This window comes from Amblyraja radiata, chromosome 34 (assembly GCF_010909765.2).
Source record: "Amblyraja radiata isolate CabotCenter1 chromosome 34, sAmbRad1.1.pri, whole genome shotgun sequence".
Taxonomy (NCBI): domain Eukaryota; kingdom Metazoa; phylum Chordata; class Chondrichthyes; order Rajiformes; family Rajidae; genus Amblyraja; species Amblyraja radiata.
The window spans coordinates 20,332,021-20,344,063 of NC_045989.1; positions in this window are offsets into that span (position 1 = coordinate 20,332,021).

The window sequence follows — 12,043 nt, forward strand, 5'->3', positions numbered from 1 at the left end:
CCTGGGGGGCGTGGCCTCGACCACACGTCACCTGAGCGACATCCACTTCCGCCAATCGCCGCCGTGCCCGCCCACCTTCCCCCGGCCGCCAATCGGAGCGCGGTCTGAGAGGGCGAGGGCCGGGCGGGGCTGGAGAGCGCGCAGGCGCGGTGCGGCCGCTCGTTGCGCAAGCCGGGGGTGGGGGGGGGGGGGGGAGCGGCTCGGCGCTAGAGCGACCTCTATGGGTGACGGCGACTCCTGCAACAGGAGAGGCAACGGGGAAGGGGCGAGGTCTCCGGGTCCGTCAACATTGCTGGAACGAGTTATTGTGTAGCAAGCAACTGCAGATGCTGGTTTACACCGAAGGTTATAGAGCGGAGTGAAGAAGGGTTTCGGCCCGAAACGTTGCCTATTTCCTTCGCTCCATAGATGCTGCTGCACCCGCTGAGTTTCTCCAGCATTTTTGTGTACCTTCGATTTTCCAGCATCTGCAGTTCCTTCTTGAACATTATAGAGCGGAGCCCTATCTTTGGTTTACACCGAAGATAGACACAAAATCCTTCTCTCCACAGATTGCTTTCCCCGTGACTTTCAATCTGAAGAAGGGTCTCGACCCGAAAAGTCACCCATTCCTTCTCTCCAGAGATGCTGCATGTACCCGCTGAGTTACTCCAGCACTTTGTGCTTTTGTAGATTTAAAAAAATCTGATTTTTGCTTTCATTGTCAAATTTATTTTTCACAATTCAAAGAAATGGTCTTTAACCTAAAACATTAACTCAGTTTCTATTCCCTACTGATGCAGTCTGACGTACTAAGTATCTCCAAATTTGTTGTCATTACTTATTATTATTTTTCATAATCTCATTACTTTCCCTATTTCCCTTTTGTTTGAACGTACATCTTCCAGGCTCTCTGTTACATTAAGTCCTTGGTGTTTGACATATATCCCTTCCTGCCTTCTTCCCTCTGTGTTACATGGCTCTAGGTACGATATTTCTTTGTAGAAATGTTTACACTGAAGTCCTGAATCTCCTTCAGTGCCTTCCAGTGCAATTTACTTTCAAGTAGATCACCTTCCAGCCCACTAGACAATAGGTGCAGGAGTAGGCCATTCGGCCCTTCGAGCTAGCACCGCCATTAAATGTGATCATGGCTTATCATCCACAATCAGTACCTCATTCCTGCCTTCGCCCCATATCCCCTGACTCCGCCATCTTTAAGAACCCTATCTAGCTCTCTCTTGAAAGTATCCAGAGAACCGGCCTCCACCGGCTTCTGAGGCAGAGAATTCCACAGACTCACAACTCTCTGTGAGAAAAAGTGTTTCCTCGTCTCCGTTCTAAATGGCTTACCCCTTATTCTTAAACTGTGGCCCCTGGTTCTGGACTGCCCAACATCGGGAACATGTTTCCTGCCTCTAGCGTGTCCAAACCCTTAACAATCTTATATGTTTCAATAAGATCCCCTCTAATCCTTCTAAATTCTAGAGTGTACAAGCCCAGCCACTCCATTCTCTCAACATATGACAGTCCTGCCATCCCGGGAATTAACCTTGTAAACCTACGCTACACTCCCTCAGCAGCAAGAATGTCCTCCCTCAAATTAGGGGACCAAAACTGCACACAATATTCCAGGTGTGATCTCACTGGGGCCCTGTACAACTGCAGATGGACGTCTTTGCTCCTATACTCGACTCCTCTTGTTATAAAGGCCAACATGCCATTCGCTTTCTTTGCTGCCTGCTGTACCTGCATGCTTACTTTTAGTTTGTAAAGTTGGCCTTACCGTGGCTCCTATGTCTTTTGTTCTTTTCCATTACTGTGCTAAGTCTAACTGAATAATGATCATAAACGCAGCCATGCACCCCCACTGGTACCTCTTCCACCTGCCTAGTTTCATTACCTAAACCAAATCTAGAATTGACCCCAAACCCACCTTATTGGACATACTGTATGCTAATGAAAAATATTCGCCACAATGCAGTTTAAAATTCTGCACCCTCTGTACCCTCTATGCTGACAGCATTTTAAAATAATTGAAATATCCCACTATTACTGCCATAATGATTTTGCAGTTGTCAGAAATTTGCTTACAAATTTGTTCTTCCATCTACTTTGGACTACATGGAGTCTTGTACAAAACACCCTCTTTTTAGTTCTTTAGTTCAATCCTTATAGGAGTATTGAAATTCCAGTGCTGCTGCTTTAGTTGTAGAGATACAGTATGGAAACAGGCCCTTCGGCCCACCCAGTCCATACCGACCATTGATCACCCTTTCACATGTCATCCCACTTTCTCATTCACTCCCTACACACTAGGGACAAATTTGTGGAGGGCCAGTTAACCTACAAACCCACACATCTTTGACATATGGAAGGAAACAGGAGCACCTGGACGAGAACCACATGGTCAGAGGGAGAACGTGCAAACTCCATGCTGTTGGCAGCCGAGGTCAGGAGTGAACACAGGTCTCTGTCGCTGGAAGACAGGGGCTCTATCAGTTGTGCCACAGTACTGCAGCTCTTTAGGCTATGTGGCAGGGAGATGGGAATCTGAGCAAAGCTGCAGCAGAGACAAATCCAGAACCAGAAATGGAGGAAAGAAAATCGATGAGAGATTTTGAGACACACAGGTGTGTTATCATTTCAATACTTTAATTCAGTGAACAAAGTACTTACATGTAACAATGTAAAAGTAATTGATTAACAGGAATGCTAGTATGGCTATTTTCTACAGAATAAAACCACTTCAATTTGTCAGGGGCAATGGGGAGAAGGCAGAAGAATGGGGTCAGGAGGGATTGATCAGCCATGACTGAATGGCAGAGTAGACTTGATGGGTTGAATGGCCTAATTCTGCTCCTATCACTTATGACCTTATGGGAGGTTTTCTTCTTCCTTTTGAGTCATTGAAATGAATCATTCTGCCCACTTAACAATGTATGAACATACGGTACCTACCTAGGACTGTCATACACATCTCACAAACTTCCCAAAGTCTTTCAGATATTTTTTTGTGTGAGCGTTCACCATCCTTGTGGAAACAAAAGTTGAAGCTCAACGGCAACTTGAATGAACAGTTCACCGGTTTCTTGATGGTGTTGATTGAGACAAGGATGTTAGTCATGGAATGGAGAAATTTAGTTTAGTTTAGAGATATTCAGCATGTCTTCAATGACTCTTACCATTTTCTACAGGACACTCCAGAGAGGGTCGTGTCAGGTTGGTTGCATCACAGCTTGGTTTTGGAACAGCTCCGTCCAAGACCACAAGAAATTGCATAGTTGTGGATGTAGCCCAGTCCATCACACAGACCAGGTTCCCCACCACTGATTCCAACTTCACTTCATGGTGCCTCGGGAAAGCAGCCAACATAATCAAGGACCACTTGCATCCCGGTCAGTACCTCTTCTCCTTGCTCCCCTTGGGCAGAAGATACAGAAGCTTGAAAGTGCACACCATCAGATTTAGGAGCAACCTCTTCCCTGCTGCTATCAGACTATTAAATGAATCTTTTGTAAGCTCAGGATATATTCCCCATCTGCCAATCTACCTTGTTGTACCCTTGCACTTTTTTAAATCTGCACTTTCTCTGTTGCTGCAACACTATATTCCCCACTCTCTTTTCTCGTTTGGCACTACCTGTTGTACAGTTTGAATGTACTCATGTACTCCCATGGTATGATTTGCCCGGATAGCGTGCAAAACAACATTTTTCACAGTATCTCAGTACATGTAGCAATAATAAGCCAACGTCAATATCAAATAACCATTTCACTGAAGAGCAATAAAACTAGATGCTGGAAAACCAAAATGTAAATAAATGCAAAGGATGTTCAGCAGTCAGGCATAAAGAGACAACTATAAAGAGACAAACAGAATAAACGTTTTGGGTGAATGACCTTTTGTAGAACTGGAAAAGTGAGAGTACAACACATTTTAGTTGCAAAGAAGGGGAAGAATGGAAACAGGGCAGAGACCAACGTTTCCAAGGTCACACAGCTGTTTCCTCTGCAGACAAGGAGCCCTTCTTTCTAGAGCACATATATAGAGGTCAATACTAAAAGGAAGGAGAGAGGGGGAGAGAGGAGAGATAGAAAGAGAGTGAGAGAGGGAAAGAGGGATAGAGAGGGGGAGCGAGAGGGAATGGAGAGAGAGATGGAGAGAGAGAGATAGATGGATAGAGAGAGAGAAACAAAAAGACACGCTGGTACTGTGTGAAATAAAAGAGGATGCTGGAAATGTTTACTAGATCAAATAGTATCCTGAATCCGAATTCAGTTCGTCCTCTCCACTGTCAAAGGGATTTATAGGAAGTGCTATCCCAAAAATGCAGCTGGTATCATCAAAGACTCACACCACCTTGGCCACATTCTCATCTCACTACTACCACGGTACATGAGCCTGAAAGCCGTGACCGACAGGTTCAAGCACGGCTTCTTCCCCGCAACCATCAGGCTCTTGAACATTGACACTATGATCTTAGACAGACTTTATTTTGGTTGGACCACAAACTTCAGATTTGCATTATTACGGTCCAGTTACCCTGAGCCTGTTAAGCTGCAGCAAGTAAGAATGTTATTGTTCTGTTGCCAGTACGTGTGACAACGGAAACCCTTTTGACTCTTGGATTTATATTCTGTTTCTTCAGATCTTATTTTACACTATTGAGTGAAGTACAGTTTATCTCAGCAGACTGATATGTAGTTAAATGCAGGAAGTCCTCTTTACCAGGAGTATGTTTCATACTAAATTTTCTCTAGTCTCTCTATAACACCCTCTAAGTGTCAGTGTTTGTCAAATCTTTCAGTGTCTTTACTTACATGTGATTATGTATTTATGTAAGCTATATCTGTATCAGATGGATTCAAATTTTTTTCCATTTTTTCTGAGCTATCAGTCATTTTTTATTTAGTTTAATTTAGAGATACAGCATGGAACCAGATCCTTTGGCTTACCTAATCCAAGCTGACTATCGATCACCCGTTTACACTAATTCTCTGGTATCCCACTTTCTCATCCACTCCCTACACATGGGGGACAATTTTGCAAAGGCCTATTAATCTACAAACCTGCCTTTGAGATGTGGGAGGAATCCAGAGCACTCAGAGGAAACCCACTCGGTCTCGGGGAGAACATGCAAATTCCACACCAAAAATTTGAATCCATCTGATACAGATATAGCTTACGTAAATACATAATCACATGTAAGTAAAGACACTGAAAGATTTGACAAACACTGACACTTAGAGGGTGTTATAGAGAGACTAGAGAAAATTTAGTATGAAACATACTCCTGGTAAAGAGGACTTCCTGCATTTAACTACATATCAGTCTGCTGAGATAAACAGTACTTCACTCAATAGTGTAAAATAAGATCTGAAGAAACAGAATATAAATCCAAGAGTCAAAAGGGTTTCCGTTGTCACACGTACTGGCAACAGAACAATAAAATTCTTACTTGCTGCAGCTTAACAGGCTCAGGGTAACTGGACCGTAATAATGCAAATCTGAAGTTTGTGGTCCAACCAAAATAAAGTCTGTCTAAGATCATAGTGTCAATGTTCAAGAGCCTGATGGTTGCGGGGAAGAAGCCGTGCTTGAATCTGTCGGTCACGGCTTTCAGGCTCATGTACCGTGGTAGTAGTGAGATGAGAATGTGGCCAAGGTGGTGTGAGTCTTTGATGATACCAGATGATACCAGCTCCGAGTCGGGAGCTCGCAGGTCACAGGCTGGTGCCTGTTTTCCGGAGCACCCGTTGCAACAGCTGCGGGCAGCTTCGACCACCCCCGGGCCGCCATCGCCCGGTGGGGTAACGCCTCGGCGCAGAGGGAGAAGAGGAGGGAAGAGACAGTAACTCTAAGACTTTTGCCTCCATCACAGTGAGGAGGTGTTTGGTGAACTCACTGTGGTGGATGTTAATTTGTGTTTATTGTGTTTTGTTATTATTACATGTATGGCTGCAGGCAACAGCATTTCGTTCAGACCGAAAGGTCTGAATGACAAATAAAGGATTCAATTCAATTCAATTCAATTCAATTCAATTCAATTTTTGGGATAGCACTTCCTATTAATGTTTTTCCTTTTTTTCTGAGCTATCAGTCATTTTTTATTTAGTTTAATTTAGAGATACAGCATGGAACCAGATCCTTAGGCTTACCTAATCTACGCTGATTATCGATCACCCGTTTACACAAATTCTCTGGTATCCCACTTTCTCATCCACTCCCTACACATGGGGGACAATTTTGCAAAGGCCTATTAATCTACAAACCTGCCTTTGAGATGTGTGAGGAATCCAGAGCACTCAGAGGAAACCCACTCGGTCACGAGGTCAGGAGCAAACGTAGGTCCCTGGCGCTGTGAGGCAGCAGCTCTACACTCTTAAGACATCGAGCTATGTAGGAAAAAAACCTCCAACCTTCTTTACATTTCTGCCTGACTGTCTAACTCTCCTCCTGTTTGCCTCATTAAGTATTGCTCATTTTTTCCCATCTACTGTCTGCATATTTTACCCTTCATGAGGAAAGGTTTCCATGAAACCAGCAGTATCTACTTCTGGAGGAACAGACTTTGATTAATATTTACTCCTGATTAATAATTCAGTACTTGTCTTGCTTTTGTCAATTTCTTCCCTCACCCACAGTCCCTGGTGTGTGCCTTAGTTATATTCGCCGTTTTATCTGGACAGCATTTTAAACTCTCTTGTGTAAAGCTCTGTGGTCTATTGGCTCATATTACATTTCCTGAGCGTCACTCCAATTTCTTTGTTTTAAAATCCTAAACTTGGCAGTACTTCATGTTGAGAGTTCATGCTGTAAATGCCACTCCTGTTTTCAGGATGTTGATCCTTCATTGTAACTCGTCAACAGCCAAGAAAGTTGTTGTCTAGCAACTGCCCTGCATTTAATCAAAAATGAACAACAACAAAACTACTGACAGTCCATTTATGATTTCAAAAACAAATCGGTGAATAGTATGGAACAGTGGCACCACTGATAAAGCTGTTGCCTTCACAGCACCAGAGACCCGCGTTCGATCCTGATCCCGGGTGCTGTCTGTGTGGAGTTTGCGCGTTCTCCCTGTGACCACGTGGGGCTACTCTGGGTGTGCCAGCTTCTTCACAAGTCCCAAAGACGTGCGGGTTTGTAGGCTAGCTGGCCTCTGTAAGTGGATGAGAAAGTGGGATAACATAGAACTAGTGTGAACAGTTTTCTTTCTTCAGAAGAATGGTTCTTCAGAAGATGGTTGGTGTGGACTCGAGGGACCTATTTCCATGCTAAACTAAACTAAGCTGGGATCAATGTTTAAACCCAATGCTTGGGCAGTACCAAAGAGAGAAACGTGTGCTAAACATGAGCATATATTTGTGACAGCCATGCATACATTTTGTGAAATTCAGCAATTTAACTTCAATGCAATTGAAGTTTGGTAGCGTCAGATAATAGTGTGTACCACACTATACCAAACTAATGATTTAAAGTTATTGGTAAGGAAAGATTAATTAGGTTCAAGATGACAAGAGATTTGAACAGTGTTCATTTTCTATAATAGGTAAGAGTATCGGTGTCTGAGTCCTGGAGATCAGGAGTACAAAGGGATCTGTAAGCCCTGATTTATTGATAGGATCTGCAACCAGAGATGTGGTCCAGAGTCAGGAGTAATTAATTGTCATGTCCTGGCAACAGAACATTGACATTCTTGCTACAACTTTACAGGCCCATTAACACAATAACACACAAATAAATATACAATAATCAATAATACAACAATCAGTAATACTACATTTAGTGAGGGAGAACTATGATGTACCTGCATGAGTCTCCACATCCCCTGATGAGCCTGTGACCTCAGGGACCATGGACCTGTCTTCACCAATGGGACCACGGTGGTGAGCTAACAGGTTTAAGTTGCAGCTTCAAGGGTAAACACATCTCTGAAGATCTGTCCAGGTTCAAAGGTTCAAAGGTTGGTTTATTGTCACATACACCTAGATGTAGTGAAATTCTTTTTGCCAATGCAGCACATAAAAAAGAATACAAACATAACAATAATAAATAGCTTTAACATAAAAACATCCCCCCACAATGGTTCCCATTATGGGGGAAGGCACAAAGTCCAGTCCCATCCCCAATGTCCACCCATAGTCGGGCCTATTGAGGCCTCCACAGTTGCCTCTACGGAGGCCCGATGTTCCAGGCCGTCCTCGCCGGGTGATGATGTTCCGGCGTCGGGAGAGTCCTCTCAGCGGCTTGGGGACCGTGGAACGGCTGCCTCCCTACTCGAGACCGTGGCTTCCGGAGCCGACAAGGCCGCGTCGAATGGAGCTCAGCTGGCAATCTCATCGAGAGATCCCAGGCTCCCGATGGAAAGTTCAGCGCCGCCGCCCGCAGCTCCGCGATGTTTTTAACGCCGGTCCCAGCTCACCGGAGTTCCATCGCGGCGACTCAGGCAAGGCACCGCCCGCCCCGCAATGGCGCTCCAGCGCTGCACCGCTGTCCTCAGACCCGCAGCTCCGCCGCCGCCGATGCCGCCGCCGCCGATGCCGAGGCTCCGGGCGGTCCCCTCGCTCCTCGGACCCGCAGCTCCGCAGCCGCCGCCGATGCCGATGCCGAGGCTCCGGGCGGTCCCCTCAGGAAATGCCGCTCCAGGCCCGCTGGTAGGCCGCAAGGACGGGTCGAAAGATGCCAATCACATTCATGGAATCTCAAAGGCATCTACAAGAGATGCGCCAATATCATCAACTCCCCACCCCCCCACCATCCTGGCCATGCTCTCATTTCACTACAATAAATCTTAAGAAATATTGCAAGATAATTAAATTTGAAAAAGCTCTTCCCAACAATGTCACAATTGAGCAATGACAGCATGCAGAAAAAAAGAGAGCTAGTTATATTTCTGTGATCGAAGCTGATAACAGAATATAAAGAATGCTGTTGGCAACAAGTATTATAACTTGTAGAAACAAAGAACGCAGCTGCTGTTTTATACAAAAGATAGACACAAAATGCTGGAGTAACTCAGCGGGTCAGGCAACAGCTCTGGAGAAAAAAGATGGGTAACGTTTCGGGTCGGGGCCCTTCTTTAGAGTGAAGAAGGGTCTTGACCCGAAACGTCGCCCATTCCTTGAAATTAGTTTAAGATACTAATTAGAGCGTTAATTCTTGTTTTGGTTTTATGTGAGTGAAGCTGTTGAACATATTGATGACGTAACATTCCTATGATTCTTCTCAAGAAAGAAAACCTATTTATCTCTTCTGAGTGTCAACATGCTATCAAAAATGTAGATGAATCAAGTTAGGTCAGCCTGATATGCTTCTATGTTTAGCTCTACGGTGTAGAACCCGAGAATCACCCATCCCTGCCAAGATTAAACCTATCCATTTCCATCTCTTACCATCACCGGTGCCATCACTGTTCTCAATGTGCTCTCCAGCTTCTGCAACAGCTTCGTTCCAACAAACATCACTTTTGAACACTGCAAAGATAGACACAAAATGCTGGAGTAACTCAGCGGGACAGGCAGCATCTCTGGAGAGAAGGAATTACTCCAGCATTTTGTGTCCATCTTCGATTTAAACCAGCATCTGCAGTTCTTTCCTACACACTATACTCCGCACTAACCTCAGCAACTTCAATCCTGTATGGACTTTGCTTAGGTTGCACTACGGATTTTGGTTTTGCACTATCATAGTCTGGTTACCTTGTATTACTGATGATTAATTATTTGTATTATTGATTGTTGTATATTTATTTAGTATTATTCTGTTAATGGGCCTGTAAAGCTGCAACAGATGAATTCAAGAGTTAAGAGTGTTGAATTGTCATGTACTGGCAATAGAACATTGAGATTCTTAAGGGCCTGTCCCACTTTCACGACCTAATTCACGACCTTTTTTACTCGTGGACATTTTTCATCATGTTCAAAAAACGCCCCGACCTACTTGATGCCACGAGTACCTACGACTAGTATCACGACCTACCTACAACCTCCTATGACCTCGTGACGACCATGCTGCGAGTATGAGTCAAGTGGAAACTCGGCAGAGGTCGTGAATTAGGTCTTGAAAGTGGGACAGGCCCTTAAGAATCTCAATGTTCTATTGCCAGTACATGACAATTCAACACTCTTAACTCTTGAATTCATCTGTTGCTGGAACTATCATCTTTGCAACCTTAACTTGAATGAGTGCACTCTTGAGTAGAACTTACACCCTCTCCGCTGTATACCCATAATCATCCAAAATTCTATTGCCCAAGTCTTTACTAACACCAAATCTTAATATCTCATCAGTCACAAAATCTGTGTACCTGACCTCTACTAATTCATGGCTAAGCAACACCTCCATTTTAAAATGCGTACTCTTATTTTTCATTTCATCCATGGCCTTGCCCAAACTTTCTCCGTAATTTCCTCCAACCCTACACACTTTAGAAATCTCTAATTTGACCCTCTGCTTTCAATGCAAAGACGTGCGGGTCTCTAGGTCTGAAGAAGGGTTCAGACCCGAAACATCACCTCTCCTTTTTCTCCAGCGATGCTGCATGATTCACTGAGTTACTCCAGCACTTTGTGTGTCCATCTTCGGTATAAGCCACCATCTGCAGTTCCTTCCTACACTTCCAGGTTAATTGGCCTCTGCAAATTGCCCCTAGTGTGTAAGAAGTGAATGAGAAAGTGGGATAACATAGAACTAGTGTGATCGAAGGTTGGTGTGGACTTGGTGGGCCAAAAGGGCAGTTTCCAAGTTGTATCTTTCAATCAATCAACCTTATTTATGCTCGATGGTAGACACAAAATGCTGGAGTAACTCAGCGGGTAGGCAGCATCTCTGGAGAATGTTGCTTGATTCTTGGGGTTAGGCTCTCAGCTATCAAGTGCCTAACACTGGAATACCCTCCATGAACTTCTCTGCCAAACTTCATCATCTTCCTCTACTCTTCTGCTTGATATTTACTTCTTTACCTAATCTTTTGGCCCCCTGCCCAAATAATTCCATAAGTGGCTTGGCGTCAAATTATATTTGATAAAATTACAGCAAGGCATTTTGGGATGTTTTGCTAGTCTAACAATTGTCGGTTGTTATATATTTTTGTCTCAACCTATTGTGTGAGAACATGTAGTGTATTGTGTTTGCATATACAATAGGTCTTTGTGAATGGAAATCATTTTTACATGAGATCACCTGTACCTTATCCTTAAGATGATCTCTGTAAGTATGATACCATTTATACACTGGTGATACTGTCAGCACCATTCCATACAGCTCCAAGCTTAAAAGCAGTGCAATGCGTCAAGAACCAGTAATGGAACAAGAACATTATTATGTGCTGCAGCTTAACAGGCTCGTTTAAGCAATAACGCACATATCAATATACGTATAATAATCACTCATGCAATAAATTAATCATCGCAATACTAGGGAATCATAATGATGCAAAGACTGAAGTCCGTAGTGCAAACAAAGACACAGACAATAGTAGATTACAGTTGCTGAGGTTAGTGTTGTACGGTGTTCAAGAGCCTGATGTTTGCTGGGTAGAAGCTGTTCTTGAACTAGAGTCATGGTTTTCGGGCTTCCGTATATGTTCTGGATGAGAGCGTGGCCAAGGTGGTGTGGGTGATATTGGCTGCTCTTTTAAAGAGTATTGGTTTTGCTGAAAGAAAGGTATTGCCGGAAGAAATGTATATCTACTTTAAAAATGGTAAGGTGAAGGTTCACAAACTGACTCATAGAATGAGCGAATGGCTCAAAGGACTGATTGAAACTGAAAGACGATCTCATTAAAACCTATAAACGTCTCAGAGTTTTGACAGTGGAAATATGAGAAATTAGAGACATAGAAAATAGGTGGAGGAGTAGGCCATTTGGCCCTTCGAGCCAGCAGTGCCATTCAATATGATCATGGTTGATCATCCAAAATCAGCACTATGATCCGGCTTTTTCCCCATATCCCTTGATTCCTTTAGCCCGAGGAGCTAAATCTAACTCTCTTGAAAACGTCCAGTGAATTGGCCTCCACTGCCTTCTGTGGCAGAGAATTCCACAGATTCACAACTCT